The sequence below is a fragment of the Lagopus leucura genome, unplaced genomic scaffold (assembly GCF_019238085.1).
Source record: "Lagopus leucura isolate 7727_CA_CO unplaced genomic scaffold, USGS_WTPT01 Super-Scaffold_797, whole genome shotgun sequence".
Classification (NCBI taxonomy): Eukaryota; Metazoa; Chordata; class Aves; order Galliformes; family Phasianidae; genus Lagopus; species Lagopus leucura.
In genome coordinates, this window is record NW_024962259.1 from 2,709,791 (window position 1) to 2,726,403 (window position 16,613).

At 46.3% G+C, this 16,613-nt stretch overlaps 2 long non-coding RNA genes across 2 annotated transcripts in view; one reads left to right on the forward strand and one right to left on the reverse strand.

Moving 5' to 3' along the window:
• Positions 1 to 2,193: 2,193 nt before the first annotated feature.
• Positions 2,194 to 16,613, reverse strand: part of LOC122176518 — a 45,248-nt gene continuing 30,828 nt past the window's right edge. The window contains exon 5 of the long non-coding RNA XR_006177766.1: positions 2,194 to 2,427. This is a non-coding gene — a long non-coding RNA (uncharacterized LOC122176518). The remainder of the gene's footprint in view (positions 2,428 to 16,613) is intronic.
• On the forward strand, positions 7,208 to 15,119 carry LOC122176519. Its single transcript, XR_006177768.1, has 5 exons — positions 7,208 to 8,792; positions 10,706 to 10,788; positions 11,467 to 11,665; positions 12,317 to 12,470; positions 12,596 to 15,119. It is a non-coding gene; the product is annotated as an uncharacterized LOC122176519 (long non-coding RNA).

Sequence of the window (16,613 nt, forward strand, 5' to 3'; positions counted from 1 at the left end):
AGTTGGAGCAGCTCTCTGCAGAGAGAGGCACTAAGAAAATAGGTGAACAAGGTCGTGTTTCCTCGTGCCTTGTGAAAGGCACAGAGCTTTCCTTTAATGAATGCACAGGAAATGTAAAGCAGGGAAGGGTCTGAGAACTGCACGAGGAAGTTTGATATGGCTTGAAAGTTCTTCCTGTGCTGAGAGACCGCCTCAGAAGCAAAATGCCATTTATGTTCCACTGGAGCCTGGACTTGCACAGTTCCCTGTAAAGACCTCTTTGCTGGGTGAATTTTTCCCACTGCAATTAAGGAAACAAAACTCATTGGTGACTCCAAAGAGGGAAAACGAGGAGCGATAAAGACAAGCATGTAGGAAGTGCTATAGAGCGATAAGGAAGCTGGAATGGTAAATCAAAGCCTAAAGAGGAAGGATACGAAGGGGCACAGAAGTATAAATCTTTCTGAGCTGAGCAGGGAGCTGCTGGAGCCCTTAGAGGGATGCGAGTGGAAGGTGGTGAGTGAGTGGGGCTGCTGAACGAATTCCTTGAGTTGGGAAGCAGGGGAGGGCAGCTAAAGGTCACATACTGCAAGGAGGACAGGGAATCTGTTTTTCCGTGTGCAGAGAGAGAGAAGGCATATTGTTTAGAAGTTTTATGTGTGTAACCCAAGCAGACAGCTGGGAAATTAAAACTACTAAAATTGACAAGTCACCAATTTTAGATTAATTGCAACCTACAATTCCTGGAGTTGGTTTCTGGCCTCGGTGTTTGAGAGTTCCCTGGGAGAGTGCTGGTATCTGAGGAGGGAGACACAGAAAGCATCGTCTCCTTATTTAAAAAATGGAGTAAAGCAACAGGAGACAAAAAATGTACATTTGGCAAGTTGTAGAGAAGATAGAGTAAATATTACTAAAAGCAAGCACTGGACAACGTTTCAGAGCCATCTGATAGGCAGTGAAGTGGCCTCTGATACCCTGTGGTCTTACTTCTGAAATGTGTGCATTGGACAGGCTGAAGGACCGCTGGTGGAGCTCGGTGCTCACAGAGCCCCAACCACCACAGAGCTGCAGCTCTGGAGAGAGCTGTGCAGACTTCCTGCACATCAGAGCTGGCTGCGGCACTGCCTGGGGCTGCGCAGCTCCCTTGGAGCGACTTGCACACCGGCTTCCAGTGAATACAGCAGTGGTACTGTGATTTTTTAAATGCCCTCTGAACTCAAAGGGAAACAACCTGCAGTGTTTGACATCCACTCCATGCTACTTGTCGCCAGCAGTCGCTGAGGTAGATGTCAGTTGCCAGCTTTGCCATGCTGATGCTTCCAGTTGCCCTGACCTGCCGTGCTGACAGTTGGGGTTTAATCAGGAGTCAGCTCTGTACTCAAGTCCTTTGGTAAGGTCTTGTCTCATGAACAGCAGGTTTGAGCCTTCAGACACGCTTTCTCCCACAGCCAGCATACGTGGTGAGACCTCATCCTGTAGAGGCTGTGCTGGTGGCAGAAGTGAGGGCAGGCCTTTCTCAGATTATTTTAGCTAAACCAGTGATTTCCAGACTTTGTTTTCCTACTTATGGAAGTCTGAATGTTTCATATTGGGGGCCTGAACTCTTTTTACAAGAAGCTATGCTTATTTACTATCTTGCTGCTCATGTAAATTCTTTGGTGCATTTTGCAGACCTTTAGAAAGAGGCTGTATGCCTAAAGGGACCCATAGAACCCCCCCTGTTTAATGAAGCTATTGATGCTCATGGCCTTTTATTTTCATAAGCTGTGTGACAATGAAGACAAGCAAAGACAGAAGGATGCAGAGCTGCAAGCTCTTCTTACCTTCAAGAAATGAGGAATACTTTTTATTTGGACGAGAATTTCAATAGAATTCCCAGCACTGATGTCCCACAAGGCTCCTCTTGTGAGGTGTCACGTTGCCCAGGAGACAGACTGAGCAACTGAGACATTCTGCAAGTTTTTGAAAAAGAGATTTATATATAAATGTGTTACGGGAAAAAAAATACCTCTGCTCATACACATGGTAATTCTTCTGTCTTACTTTGTTTACTATCTTTCTTTCTTTCTTGTTTTCAGAGATTTAAAGGAATTTAATTAAAAAGGCCGTTTAATAACCCTCTTTTTTCCAGATAACAAACACTAAAATAAAATGAAGTGAAATATTGGAGAGCCTGCTTTTATACCCCTTTTAAAACTGAACACAAAAGCCAAGTGAGATCATCGGGTTTATTAGGCAAGATATTTCCAGTAAAGATGGGGAAGCACTCCTGCCACCATACAAGGAACTGCTCAGCCTCCGTCTGGAAAGTCACAGCCAGTTCCCATCATCTGTCTTTGGGAAGGAGAAATCTGAAGCAGGACTCAGAAGACGACTCGACTGTGAGTGACACAGAAGTGGCTGTGTGGGATGTTCAGTGTGGCAGAGCTGAAGAGAGGGCGCTGGCTTCTGTAGACACAGCAGAAAGAAGAAGGTTACATAAATGACAGTAAATCTTTGGACGACAGAGTGACTATAAACTGGCATGGAAAACACTGACGCTGGAAATGAGGGTTCTGGGCCTTGGAGCAACCAGGTTCTGCAAGACCTCGCATCAGGAGAGCAGAGCCAGGTCCTGTTGCATAACCCACACACGAACAGGTTGGCATGTGATGCTGTGAAAGCGGAGTCTGGCTGCAGTGATCATCTCCAGTCCCATGTGCTCCTAGAATACCAATAATTTCTTCCACTGGCCCTGCAATTCCACAGGCAGCTGTCTAGCTGTGATCTTCCAGAGAGCCAAAGTAAGCTTTGTTATTTAGGTTTTAGCTCAGCTACAATACATTATTTAGAAAAAGTCCTGCTGTGCTAAGCTGCATTCAGTAGCATGGCAACATCCAGTGTATATATTTGACTGCACTCTGCTTTGTCTTTTGTTAGCTCCGATGTCAGCAGGTAAGTGAGCAGAGTGGCCCTGAGACCTGCCAGTGTGGGGCACAGTGTAGGAAACTGTCTCAGTTTCACATCTTTAGCAAACCTGGTGCTCTGCATTCCTCACCAGTGCCCAGGACGCTGCTGTCAATGCATCACACCCAGAATGCACAGACACTGCTTTGCTCCTGCCTTTTTGCAGTTTCCCTGTGGCAAGCTGCTGGGCTTGAGCTCCTGGGCTTCGTGCCGTGGCTCCTTGCAGCCCCACACCTCCTTCCCTTTCCAAAATGCATTTTGAAACTTCAGCTGTAGTGATCTGGGTGTGTGTAACTAGGAGTGCTAACATTATTGTCACTGAGGGGGAAAGCTGTGGCCCTATGCCCTACAGTGGAGCTCTCCAAGACATTGCGCCAGAGACTGCAGCTTACTGAGTGTGCTACAGAATGGGATCTAGGAGCTGCAACACCGTTTGCTTAATGGCCAGCAGTGACAGAGTTATAAATCAACAAGGCACCTATTACCTTCAATGGAAAACGGTAATCTGGTTTTTCTCCTAGCGGCTTCTGTTGCAATAATCATGTGCTTGCGGCCTCCTCCAGGGTACAGTGCGATGCATCTCCCTTGCAGCAGTCACATCCCTGCCCCTGGGAGCTCTCCCAGCTCAGCAGGGCACTGAGCATTCCCTCGACCGCTGGGAACCGCAGGGGCTCAGTGCCTGAGCTCAGTCCTCCAGCAGGATATGCGCAGCTTCGCTCTGCTTTTCACCAACAGCTGCAGGGCAGCCTGGAAATGGAGTTGTAGGAAGGGAAGGGATCCGTAGGGCTGCTTTCTTCCTGCTTTTTTCCCCACTCAGAGGTATGGAGGGCTGTTGAGCACGGCGGAGCTCCGCGTTCAGAGCACCCTGCACAGGAGGCAGCAAGTGGCCGCAATGGCAGCACCCTGGTGTCAGGTGTCTGTCTTAGCCTCTCACCAGCAAGGTCTCCATCTAAATCAACAGGAGCTCTCTGGACTCCGAACCATGGCATACGTGTATTTTTAGAAGCCAATCAATCAGTGGTGACTGTTCAAGTTCAGACAAGTCAAACACAGCCTGCAAAGTTACACAGAAGCACTGTGTGTTGTAGAAGGGTTGGTGAGCCTGCTTATTATTTGGTGTGCCGTGCCAAATCCATGAGCTACCAAGGCTGGGTTCTTTTCAGAGAGATATCCATAAGAAGTGTAAGTATAAACAGACTGTGGATTGTGGCACACACGCTTTTTAATTGAAGCAATAAATGACTGTTTGTGCTTCCACAGAAGCCCTCTTTCAAGGTGCTGTGTGTTTTCCAAACTTTAACACAGCCCTAGGTTCAGGGTTTGTCATCTGGGCCTTTCTGTAGGTGAGGAAACTGAGGCACAGGAGAATGTAGATGCTGCCAAGGAGCTACAGAGACTGTGAAGTCCCAGCTTGTCTCCAGAAAAGTGCTGCGCTGGGCGAAGAAAACAAACACCTGTGCCCTGGCTTCCCTTCACAGTCTGATCAGCGGAAACAGCAGCAGAGGGGTTAGTTAGGTCAGCACCTCTGGGCAGCAGCAGCAGGTTGACTTTTCAGTGGCTTTGGCTACAAGGCAGGAACGTCCCGAAGCCTTTCTGCGTGTTTCTTCCAAGTGCATGAGCTGGGGTTTGGAAACGGTGAGCACAGAGCAGGTGTACAAATATAAAAAATGATCATAATGAATCGTATCCCTTCATGAACCGTGCAGAGGCTCAGTAGTTGTGAGGAAGCAGGCACAGCCTGGAGTCAAGCTGGACCTTGAAGGTCAGACACCAACCAGTCAGTGAGCAGATTAGAAAATGCCGGCGTTCTGATTTCCAGAGCCTCAGTTTATCCAGCTTGAAAGTGGAACTGATACTTTCCGATGTCACTGACCACTCAATCAAGAAACGTGGCCTTGGCCTCTTCTGTTTCTCTTCTTCTTCATGTCCTTCCCTCCATTGCTACAAGACATCTGCTCCAGAACTTCTGGTTGGAGTCTTTGCACAGCTGCACAAAATGTAGTGCATGATCTGATTCTCAAATTGGGTTTAACTCATATGTACAGTGCCAGCTGGAGGGGCCTGCTGAGCTTTTGCTGATGCATCAGAAATATATTTTTAGGAAGGTTTCTCTATAATTATCACATTATAGCTCCTTCTGGATCACTCAGAGTATAGTAAACAATTGCTATACTTGTTAGAGGTCATGAATACAGAAAAACATTCCTCTGTGTGAGGTCTGCTGTTAAATAATAACTTGTCGTTTCATGGCGTGGGGGGAGTGAATGCCCTCGAAGGGACGTGCTGACATTGTTCAAGCCAGTGATCCAGTTCCTGTAATTTACACCACTTTCTTAAAGCTGCTTCTCTGCACAAGAACAATGGATGTGCTGAGGGACAGCTGTTGCCCTGCTGCAGCTCCTGTTGCCTTGTGTGTTGATCCTCTCTCCGGTTTCTCTGCTGTGCTGCTGCAGCAACACACGGATGGATCCCTGCTGGAGGCCTTGGAGGTGATGGGCAGCTGGGTGAGGAAGGTGGTTACCGGACAGCTGTGCAGGGTGCAGCCCTAGGCAGATGGGGCAGGTGAGTGGCATTAGAAGGTGATCACACAAAGAGATGCTTAATGAGTAATTTCGTGATCAGTGAGTTGAATGAACAGCGCTCACCTTTGTGGCATCTCTGCTATCTGGTATAGAGGGAGCATTCACTGCTGTCTTTTCCTCAGGGGATGCTAATGGTGTCCGTGTCCTCCGTCTGTCATCTGCCTGTCTGGGACCTTCGGGGCTCTGAGAAATCCTCCTCTCTGTCTCCTTGAAATAGTCTGACACGATCAAGAACTACTTGCACACACTGGGCTCACACAGCGCTCCATGTAAAGCTTTATTCCCTTGGGAAATCCAGGCTTTACAGTAATCACCTTGCTGTTCAACCAGGCGTAACATGCAGTTGTGATTTTCATAGTACAGTAGAAAAGTGAGGATCTGGCTGTGGCTGAAATCAGTTAACAGAACAGATAAATTAGGGATCCCAGAGCCCCTGGAGTCCTATCTCAAGACCAAAGAAGAAATTAAGATATCTGATGGAGCTGCAGAAGTGGGGTAGAGCAGTGAGCTCCAACCAGACAGGTGATAGATGTGTCCATGATGACATCTCACAGTCCCTCCCTGTGGCATGGGAATCTGCCCTTTAATACGTGGTCAAAAGAAAATTAGGTCTTGGCAAAAACATAGCAAATTTAAGAGCTCAGTCTGGAAGGAGCTCAGCAGGGAGGCGTAGGAGCTGACTGCAGCATTTCAAAGTCTTTCTAGAAGCTGTGGTTTGGAGAGGAAAAGGGGATGAAATCTTCCATGTTGCAGCATGCAAGAACTCACCAGCTCTACCTCTTCAAATGTCGTTGTGACATGGCTCCACCATATTCATACTCATGACTGAAGGAATGGCAGACTCCATACTCAGCCCCTTGCTTCTTGCTTTTCTTGGTTTGTGTTGCATGCTCCATGTTGTTTTAATGTAGTTCCTAGTATTTAATGCATTTTTATTGCTTTCTCTAATAACATCGACTGAGTGCTAGGAGCCAATCTAAACAAGCTGTGCCAATAAGCCAAACATTTCACTTCAACCAGCAAAGCGGATGCCTCTTACCCTACTCACGCCTGGCTGTGCAAACCAAGGGCCTCGCTGCTCATCAGGGAGAGCAAAGCAAAAGCCTGGCATGGGGTGGGCAGAGCTGGGCTGTGTCCCTGTCCCTGCCACATGTGTGCCATCGAGGTGTGTCGACGTCGAGGTGCAGGTCAGGCAATGTGCAAAGCTGGCTCTTCTCGAGGGATTAATGCAGCATCTTGTCTCGTGTACTTTGACAAGTTGGGTCTTGGTTTTGAGAGACTGTGAGCACTTTTAAATCCCTTTGACATCAGTGGAAGCTGGAGTTCATGTTCTGCATCGCTGAAAGCCTTTCCAAGCAATTAAAAAACAACCCCAGACCTCCTCCCCTGGTGCTGATCTGTGGTGTGGTGTTGACGTAAGTGTACTGGAGTTTCACTTACTGCAGCTGGGTAGTTGGCACTTTTATAAGACTTTTAAAAAAATTTTTCTGTCTTTTGCACACTAATCCTGATTTTTTTTTTTCACTCTCTGTTTGCTTTTCTCCTACAAGCCCAGCCTTCATGTCTGACATCTCAGCACTGCTTCCTGTTGTTCTCTGTGATCTCCCTTGTTCCATCTTCTCTTCTCTGGTTTCCTCCCTTTCATTTTAGCCTTATTTTCCTCAGGCTGCCTGAGCCCATCCTCCCAGAGGGGAAGTGTATCTGTCTCATTCCCATCTCTGTTTCCCTCCCAGCCCCACAGCTGTTCCCACTCCAGCAGACCCGACTCCTGCTCAGTGCACCATCTACGTCCAACCCCTTTCCTCCATCACTGCAGGTCAACAACAGAGAAAACTGGAAATGCCCCATGAGGGGGAGATTACAGCCAAGAAAGATCGTTCCTGCAAGGTGCCAAGTGTTGTCTCACCAGCGTTCGCCTGGACTGCTTTCATCTGGCTGGATGGTGGAACCCCCATCCCCAGCACTGACACCATTTGCGATGTTTCATGCCACGCAATCCATCATTGCTCCTGAGAAATTTTCGCCTTTCATGCTACCCAAGCCTGAAAGCCAGAAACTCTGCAGTGAGGATGTGGTGAGGTGTGAATGTACACTTCATTTCCAAGTGGTTCTTTTCCCCTCATGTGCTGCACTTTACCAGCAAAGCAGTGGGCACCATTCTCTGTGCTTTGGCCCATGTAATTATGTGTTTTCTAGCTGTGCTCGGTCAAAAGTAATCATGGAGTTATAACCTCAGTTGGGACAGAAATCAATCAGTTTAACAAGTTGACTTGTGTGTGATTACAGAAGATACATTCTGCCACTGATTTGTTCTGCCATCCTTTTGCCCTCCTAAGTGGAACACACTGCGGGGACGTATGAAGCCAGTGAGCTGTTGGTGGTGGCACAGCCTGCCCGTCCTGCTGGGGTGAGATACATGTACAGCTGATGGATGTGAAGGGACTTCTCCCTCCAGGGAACTGGGATGCATTTAGCTGCAGACTGCATATCTACCTTAGGCACCTTGTGACCCCTGCCTTGGGTGTGTTTTTATAGAATTAGGGAATTATCAGATCTGGAAGGAGAATGTGTGTAGGCTGATCTGCCAGCACTGCTGTGCACTTGTACCCAACTGCAGACACATCCCTCGCTCTGTCCCTTCGCCTCTCCTGTATTCCCCAACTCAGACTTCGCCTTGTTCAGCAACAAAGAAAATGCCTTCAGAAATGTTGTTGCCCTGATACAGCAGGAGGCTGTGACAGATACAGTCACTGCTGGGGAACGAGCGCACAGCAATGCTGCGCTGTCTGTGCCATTATTGTTCTCTGCTGCAAACTGGAAGCGACCGAGAGCAGGGCAAGGCAGCAGCCCTTCTGTAACAGCCCTCCCGGGATGCACACATGGCTCCAGTGGTGCAGGATGTGCACAATGGGCATGGCTGGCAGCTTCTGCCATGAGGACGATGACAAAATCCCTCCTCTGGATTTCGCCTCCGTATCTCATACCCTCTCAGTGACTGACATTCAAACTGTTGGCTTTTAAAAAATCAAGAAAGGAAGAAGGGAATATGTAAACTTCCAGGGCAAATTGTGTTGAAAAATTAAAGAGTGATACAGTGATTGGCTCCAGGCTGGTCCTGCAAGGGTTGATTCTCATGGGAATAGTTACGACTTCTCTGAGGATTCTTCTCATTAGGGTTTGTTATGGAGAAGTCAGTGTGCATTCCCTCTGTGAGCAGTGAGAGCTGTGGCACTGCCACAGTGCTGCACTCAGCTCTGAAACTGCCGGCAGCATTTCCAGGCACAGGTACGTATGGGGAAAACATCCAAAGCACAGAACGAGTTTGCATTAGCTCTTGGTTATGTGGATTACTGGATTCAAGAGAAAGTTTTAGTTACACAACACAAACAGCCCACTTGTGGATGTGTCACAATGATACTCTGGCACGCTCAGCAGCCCATAAAAATGCCCACTCTGCTTATACTGTTGAATTGTTTCAGCCTTTGATAAACCATCTGTTGCAGCCTGTTGTACATTTTAAAGCATTTCTTGCTAATGGATTTTCACAATGTGGTTTAAGGGATGTTGTTATTAATAAATGTGACTGTACTGAATAGTGATTTGATAAAGATGAAAGAGGTATTTATCAATTTCACTTTCAGCAGCTGCTAGGAATTTTTCCCTCCTTCAGAATATATTGCATTTAATGTTGATTTCCTTTTCGTTAAAACTGTTATATTCTCACTTTATAAAGAGGATATCAGAGGAGTTGGACCAGTTGTGCTATCTTCTGTGCAGTAAAAATCCAGTTCTGCTCAGAACATGGCAGAGATTTCCTTGCTGAAAGGCAGGGCTGCAGGCATCCCATCAGAAATGCCTACAAATAGTGTGTATGTTTAAAGTTGTTTTTTTTAAAATATGATTAATGGGTCTTAATATTGATGGAAGCATTAAAAGAAAATAATTTATCCACACTTTTTGCTAATGGGCCGATCTCCATTACGTTATCGTTACAATGGCCTCGTTGTGTGTAAATTAATTAGGGACTTTCAGTACCAAATAATGTGTGATTGGCTCCAGTTGAACAGGAAACACGGGGTGTCTGAAGGCTGCTGTCTACCACAAAAAGGGCTCTGCTAACACTGGTGGCACACAGCAATGGGAAGTACTGTGAGTTATGTTGGGCTGCATCATAAAACGATTGCAGGGCCAAGCAGGGACAGTGGTGAGGAGGAATGTTAGCAGAAACAGAATGGAAAGCTCTCTTTCCTAAGAGGTGAGCTTTGCTTTACTAGAACCTGATCCACGCAGAGATGGATGTCTTCAGCAGAGGAGGCAGGTATTAATCACAGGAGATAACTCGCAGAGCAGGAGTTCCCTTGACAAAAAAAAAGATTTTCTATTTTTGGATTGTGCTTTTAATTAAAGATGCATGAGGTCCACATGCAGAAAGGACCAAAAGGCAGTGTGAAGCTGGAAGGTGCTGAGAGACAGGGCCCTGCTCCTGCCCCTCTGGGTTCCCTGCTGTGTGATGCTGCACAGCCGCTTCTCTTCTCCGTGCCTCTTTGCTACCTCCCACTTTCTGTGCTTTGTCTTTGTTAGCTCTTTTCAAGGGCTGAAGCTTTCTTGTACCTTGAGTTAGCACTGCATTTAGCTTCTCCAGATGCTATGGTAATGCCATCAGATCTAATAGTTAGCCTGCCACCCAGCTCCTTCTCTCAACTCATTCTTTTGCGAAGTTGCTCATCCTTGTGAATAGGCAGCTCAGGGATTTATATAGAAAGAAGTAACATGGATCTGCCTCTGATCTTAAGTATAAATCAAGAGTAAATTCAATGAAACTCAGCAGGAATACAATAGGCATTTGTTACAGGGGAACCGAGACATTCTCTGCAAAATACACAAATGGTACTTGCAGTAAAGTTTATAATACCAGACAAGAAAATGGTGTGATGTCTTGCTCCCTGCACACTGCACTGAACTTCTCCCTTGGGGTGACTCTTTATGTTATAAGCAGACAGTTTTCCTGGACTAATTTCCTTGCATAGTAGGCTATAAATAATTATTATTGGTATTGCACGGAGGCTGCGAGTTCCTGGGCAACCGTGACCGAATTCTTAATTTGCCAGTTACTGATATCATGCATCTGTTTTTGTGATTACTTTAATTATGTTCTATATGTAATTGAAAGAATACAAAATCATCTTTTTTCTTTGTAGATTCACAGACTGATGGAAGGACAGCCCACCTCTGGCCGTCTCTGCGTTTGTAAATCCTGTCTGGACTCAAATGATATTCTGGGGTAGGCACTTGTTTATACAGTTTAGCAGTGTTAGCCCCTGTGTAGTCTCTGAAGACAATACCAGTAAGTTGTCAGCATCCCCCTGGGCCACATTGTATGTTGTAGGAAGATTCTCAGCAGTAAAAATGCAGTTTTATTCTTCTCAAAGTGCCCCTTACCAAAGTCAGCCAAGCATCCAGAAGCAATTACTCTGAATGATGGATGCAGCATTAATATTCTACTGACTTGATAAGCATACAAGATAGTCCAAGTTTTTCCAGAGGTTTCAATTTCCATCATGTCCCCCATTTCTTTTGACTGAACCATGCCATAGTGTACATCCAGGGCTTGACAGCTCTAATTTCATAGGAGCCAATGGACTTGAAAGATAATCTATTGATGGAGGAGATAGATGAATCAGGCCTGTGGCCAGAGTCCCGTTGACTTCAGTGAAAGCAGACAGCGATGTAGTTGCTGTAACATAGGTCTTGAGAGCAGACTGCTTTAATGACTTTGTCCTCAGGTGCCCAACTCAGTCATTGTGCTAAAGGAATGGAGCACAGCTACATGATCTGGGGTGCTGGATGCTGCTGGGTGGTTCAAGTCATAGATACTGCCAGTGAGCACAATTGCTCTTGCAGAGCCAGTACAAAGAGCTCAAGATGCAGTCCTGCTTTCCTTCTCTCCATCTTCCAACAGGAACGCAGGTCTTGACCACACACACTGTCAATACAGGACCTTGGACTTGAACTTTGTGCCTTGGACTTCAGCTTTGTGAGCCCTTAGACAGTCCTTCTGCAGCTGCATCAGCCCACACACAGTCACAGCTCTCAGTTGGGAGGTGGCAGGCACAAAGCTGGCACTGGCTCTGTGATTATTTCTCTGCAAAGTCAAACAGGTGAGCATACTCTGCTGGTGGCCTAAGTGCTTTCGTTTGCCTTAACACTGGCCTCGAGCAGCGGTTAAGCACAGCTGGCACCAGCCTCAGGAGGCAACAATCACCTGCTGCTCCTCTTAAGCTTTTCTATACTGCATAAGAAGCCATGTTCTTGCTCTAGTAGCCCAAACAGGTGTGGAATCAGCATAGAAGCAGCATGAAACTGCCTTTCTGATTTTATATCCTTGATAAGCTGTGTTGCAAAGGCTGGGATTGTCCAAGAGTTACACACGCCTCAAACTCAGTATGACATTGTGGAACATTGGCATCTTGCTCTCTTGGGCTCCTTTTATAATACCAACTAGAAAGATTTTCCAGGACAAATGGAAATTTGGCCCTTGAATTTTTGATTGTATATACAAACAAGCCTCAGGCATGCAGGATTTGGCCTATTTGTCCAATGTGCTCTGTGGTTCTGAGGATGCTCTGCTGCCTTTTCACTAGAAAGCAAAGGCAGTTTTGTGCCCAACAGGAGACAGTTTTTCTTGAGTTTTTTTGTTGGTCTCCTCTGCTGCCTTCCCCTGCAAAGGGGTGTGAAGGGGTGGTGCAGCATGTGGGTTTTAACTGGACGCCATCCCTTTAATGTGGAGTTGTGTGGTTGTTTTTTTTCAGGGCCAAAAATAAATGCTAGTGAAGGAATAAACAGACGTGAAAAGAAGGCTTGGACACTTGGAGGACAAGACTGCTTTGTGTTTCCCAAAGCAATAAGCCTCTTGACAAGGAGGTTACTCTTTCAGAAAAACACGAGTCCTGTGACAGTGCCAAGGTCAGTAGGTGCCCAGCAGAGCAGGGAGCATTCAAGGCAGACGTGTTTGGGGAAAGGGGCATATTTGCTCCCCTTGAAAGAGAGGGGAGAGGAGGAGAGAAATTTACTTTGCTCTGCCATTTCAGCTCTTTCTACAGGGTTTGAACGTGCACCAGTTTGGCAGCAGAAGACAGCTTCCATCTATCTCAGATAGCAACGTGGCCCCAGCACTATGGCTGTATCACTTGCATGCTGGCTTGGGAAGAGGGCCGTGCTGCTGCCGCTCTGGAGGAAGCAGGTAAAGAGAGGACATGTGTCACTTGCAGAGTCCTGGCAATAAGGCCTGGATTTTTAAAGGTGCTTTGCGTTTTTCAGAAGTCCCTTGTGGACATGGCTCTCTCTTCTTGTGCTGGTCTAAGCACAGTCTAAGCTAGGCCTCTGCTACCTGTCTGCACATCTCAGACTGGTCAGCTGCAGTCTGGATGGGCTTTGCTTTCTGCAGGAAATTGGCAGAATTCAAAGCAAATAGGCAGGTACGGGCATCCTGCGTTCTGGTAGGCAGAGCTGGTTAGCAGAGTGCTGCGGTGATCTTGGTGGGGGTAGGAAGCGTTGGACCTCACTTTAGGGACTTAACTGGACTCTCCATCCAGTGCAGTATGTTTTGAATTGTGGCCTTTTAGGCTCTTTATTGTCTCAGTTGGATACAGAATGAAAATGCTGAGTAATACTGAGCAATGATAAGATTGTGCCTCATGCACAAAGGGGAGTGCAGTTCTTTCACAGCCTCTAAAGCACCAAGTTGTGAGCCAGCCAAAGCCTCTGAGAACTCTGGGTAAGAAACACAGCTTTTAAAGGCACCTTGTTAGGACTGAATCTTCAGCACCCTCTGTAGTGACACACAGACTCATCTCAAAGAGGGCAAATGTTGAGAAATTAAGGGAGCTAATTAGTGGAATCAGCTGCACTGCAGAGCTGAGGAATTGAATGTGATGGAACTTGGATTCCAAAACGAGCTGAAACATGCAGGAAGTTTAACCCTGACAGGAAATGCTCCAACCCCAGTGGGATAAATAACCAGCCCCAAACACATGGGGAGCATTAACTGACATGCAGAAGTTCTGACTGGCATGAGGGTATTCTGCTGGCATGCAGCTAGGGATTGAAATCAGATGTCTGGAGAGGAACTGCTACAGAGTACGATGCTCTGCTCTGCTCTTTGATGGAGTCCATCACTCTTATCACAGGGCTGACAAAGCAGCTTACCCTGCAGGTCCTGAACAGCCACTACTCCAGTGATGTGTCCAGGGCAGCAGTTCTGGACCTGCCTTATGATTTACTGCCACAAAGGTGGCATTGGAGAAAAGTGGTGGAGCAAAAGACTGGAGGCAGGATTTGCCTCAGTCGTCCAGTTTGAAGTTGCTGGGATGGGGAAGGTAGAGACAGAATGAAACGTCAAAGGTGAGCTTGCAAATTGGACTTGAAAAGGAAATTAGAACAGATGGCAGAGGGTTTCAACTGGAGAAATAAAAAGAGGAGAAACGTGGTCATTACGGAGTGAGAATGGGGTTGAGATTAGACCCAACTACATATAGTCTAAAAATGAATTAAGAACACCTTGTCCACATTTTCAGTAGAGATGATCATATTGAGCAGTGGGACAAAGACAGGATTTCTAGTGGGAATATACGTAAGGGAATGAAAATCATCGCATGTAAGGTGGAAAGAAAAGCATGAAGAATTCAGTGTGCTCAGGTGAAGGTGCACTGGCAGATTTCCATCCCAGGATTTGGCACATGAAATGAGTTCAGCTTACCCTGATATTTCTCTTTGATGACTGATTTTTTTTTTAGGCAAATGAAATACAGGTGATTTACTCTATCCAGACTTGAGTGAAGAATCTGATATTATACCACAGGGGAAATTACTGGTTGAAGTTGAGACGATGGGGATTAGTGTGGATGGTGAATGCAAAACTGTTAAAGTGCAGAGGAGAGGGGAGCTGTGAGAAGAGAAGAAATGCCAGACAGAGGCAGTCAGTAAGTGGAACTCCTCAGGAGTCAGTGTTCAGTCTTGCTTGTTTCATTAACGAGTCTGGTACAGCAGCAGGAATATAGTAAAGAAATCTGCTGAGGACACGGGCTTTCTTAATACAGAGGATGATCGGAGCATCAGTCAGCAATGAGTGAATGACAGAATTCATCTGAAATAGAATGGACAAAGTAGTAAGACGTGCAGTTAGAAATTAATAACTAGAATATCATATTACTCACTTGAAGATGACAAAGGCAGGGGGGTGGAAAAAAACCCGCAGAGCTTACTTGCTCCCAGGGATAACTGTGAGCCACCAATCTGATATGGAGAGGCAAACACAATCCTAGAAGGTACAGGTTCACTCATGTTTGAGGAAGATTAGCAGGTACAGAGAAGGGCACTGAGGATGATCAGAGGGTTTAGAACAAGAGGAGACTAGAAGAGTTTCATTTGTTTAGTTTTCCAAAACAAAGGCTAGAGGAGATAGGATTGTTTTCAGTAAATATATCTGATAGGTAAAGATCAGAGGAAAAAGAGAATTGTTTAAACTAAATTATGATGCTGGCACAAGAACAAATGATATTAAAGCTGAAAATTTTAAATGAAGTGCTGGGACAGCCTGCCAAAAAGCACAATATGATGTAATTGAATGTAACAGTAGGAGGCTGGATCAGTAATCCAGAGCCCTGCATTCCTAGATAACTTCTTTTTTTGGGAAGGGAATTAGCCACAGCAGCTAAATGCAGGGAGTGGAAAGAACTGCCCAACCAACACCACAAAGGTGTTCCCAGTGATGGAGCAGTGCGGTGTGCAGTGCGTACCATGGAGTGGTTTCTTCCTCAGTAAGAAAACAAGGCTGCAGTTTGTGTTGCTAAGTGCTGGCTGTATCAGAAAAAGTGTCACTAAAACATTTTGCTGTGGGCTTGAGCTCTTGCTTTTTACCCAAAATGTGACCATCTTTCACCTCCCAAACCTAAATATACATTGCTGAAAGCACACCTTCAGGAATTGCTGTCTCGACACTGTCAGTGCCTTGCAGGCTGTGCAGAGGCTGGAGGCAGGCAGTGTGCTCAGCTCCCTGCTCTGTCCCTTGGAGCTCTCCTTTTCTGATGGCCTGTTAGGCAAAACGCCCGCATGGGGAATGATGTTGTACCTCTTTGAAGAGAAGCAGTAAACAGGCTTTTGGCAAAGTGAGTGCTGGCATCTAACCGGCACCTCTTAAATGAAGCTGGCTGACATACACACATGCTGCAGTGATGCTCCTGCAGTGGGAAGAGTCCCCTGAGCTCAGGACATGGGACCTCCCCGTCCTGCAGCCCCTCTGGAACTGGTGCCAGGGGCTGGGGCTGCTCTGCTCTCCAACAGGTCTGCACCAGGTGCCCCGTGCTGCTCATCCGAGGGCAGGAAAATGCAGCTGGCCAGAGTCCTTGGGTTTGGAAGCTAAAGGTAGGGCCTTCCCTTTTCCTCCCCCCAAGGAGAACTGGCAAATTCAGCTCTTCAATGGCACGAGCTCATCTCAGCCTTGCCTATAAATAGATAAATGAGATTCCTGCTGTCCCTGTGAGTAATTCTGACATCCTCCCTTTGCCTCGCAGAGAGCTGAGTCACAGGCACTCTGCACTCCAGTCCCTGCATTACTTACATGGTCTCAAAGGAAATTTTAACACATCCAGTGAATCATCAGGGATTGGATCATGTTTAAAGTTATTCCAGTGGCATTTCCCTTCTATTGTAGCAAGTCTGCCAACACCTAAAACTTTAGCTAATCTGGACTCAGAATGCATTGAGGAAATAGCATGTTGACATATACAGCTACTAATACAAATAGCCTAAATAGTTCTCCTAAATCTGCATCAGTAAATAAATGAACCTTAGAGGATTCCTTTAGCACTTTGGGCCTACTAATTTTGTCAGACTGCTTCATTTTGTTGCTGCTTATTTAAAAGAACTCAAAAGTTTGAAATGTTTTAATATTCAGTCTTTAGGTCCCTAATTTAATCTCCTGCAGGTTTCCTGCCAAAATATTATTTGCACTGAGATGGAGCTTGCAGCCCTGTGCTCGTTCTTTCACAGAAATGCACACATTCCTGTTCTTACCCATGATAAAAATAAAATGCCTGCAAAGCAAGGACA